The sequence below is a fragment of the Octodon degus genome, unplaced genomic scaffold (genome assembly GCF_000260255.1).
Source record: "Octodon degus isolate 3935 unplaced genomic scaffold, OctDeg1.0 scaffold00087, whole genome shotgun sequence".
NCBI classification, from domain to species: Eukaryota; Metazoa; Chordata; class Mammalia; order Rodentia; family Octodontidae; genus Octodon; species Octodon degus.
In genome coordinates this window covers 8,653,763-8,655,136 of record NW_004524663.1, presented here as the reverse complement: position 1 = coordinate 8,655,136, position 1,374 = coordinate 8,653,763, and positions in this window count along the sequence as shown.

Here is a 1,374-nt window from a genome sequence, read left to right as displayed (position 1 = left end):
TCCTCTGCACTTGTTCTGGGTGGGCACTGGGTTTCCTCCATATGTTTCTGCATTTGATTCTTTAGTGCAGATGTTATTAATTCAGGGATTTCTTTTTTTATTTCCAATCTGAGGTCTTCTATATCTTTCTGCAGCTGTTTGTTTATTTCAGAAGCCATTGATTCATTACTTTCAGCTGTGTGTTTCCCTATTTGTTCTGTGTTAGTGTCCTCTGCACTTTTTCCGGTTGGTGTTGGGTTCTGAGTTTGCATTTGGTCCTTCTCATCATTTTGTGTAGCACTGTCTTCTAACCTGTGTTGTAGATCTTCATTGTAGTTATAACCTTAGTACGTACTGAAGTTCAGGTGAAGATCTACAAAGTCTGGATTTATCCAGCTGTGCCTGGCTTGGGTCTGGCTGTTGTGCTCAGCTCCTTCCCGCTGCTGCCCTTGAGGGTGAACCTGTTGTGCCCCTGTGGCAAGATGCTCTGCTCCTGAACTAGCTGGATGGTTCTATCCTCTACCCTCTCTGTAGGGATTGCAGCTGCAGGGTTCATCTCAGGCCTGTATGCCAGGCCTAAGCTAAGCCTGGAGGGGACAAGGTGGAGTAGGGGGGAGAGACAGCTCTCCCACACACTCACTGGGTCTGGGCTAGGACTGGGTCTGGGTGTTCCTGGAACGTGGCAGAAATTCCTACTCAGCGGGCGGGGTGGGGGAGGTGCTGCAGAGTCGTGGGGGGCGTCCCAAGAGGGTGGAAGACAGTCTCACACACGCTGCACCTGGACTGGGACAAACTAGAAAGTTTATAAGGAGAAGTAAAAGTTGCTTTTCCTAGCTCACTTCCCAAAGGCAAAGCTTGTCAGCCCATGTATTTTTCTTTACATTATCTCTATTTTCTGAAAAATATGCTTATGAGGATATTTGTTGACTTCTGCAGTTGGTATATGTAAAATGACAAGTAGATAAGAATTTAATTGGACCAACGAGATAGCTCAGCAGTCTAAGGCACCTGCTTAGGCAAAGTTAGACAGGAGCAGGGGACTGTGGTGCAAATTCTGGCCCCACATGCATCGCCAGCCCCACCCTCAGGACAGTCTGAGCAACCCCCCCACCCAAAAAAAAAGTGAATTTAATCATTTCAGATTGTCTTTACAGTCTCACATCTTCTTCTGCATGCCTGTGTGTTCTCTCTGTCTCTCTCTGTCTCTTTCCCTCCCTCCCTCCCTCCCTCCTTCTCCCTCTCCCTCTCCCTCTCTTTGTCTCTGTCTCTCTCCTCCCCTTTCCTCCCTCCTTCTCTTCCTTCCTTCCTTCCTTCCTTCCTTCCTTCCTTCCTTCCTTCCTTCCTTCCTTCTTTCCTTTGCAAGCAGGCACAGGGGCTGGGGATTTAATCCCCAGG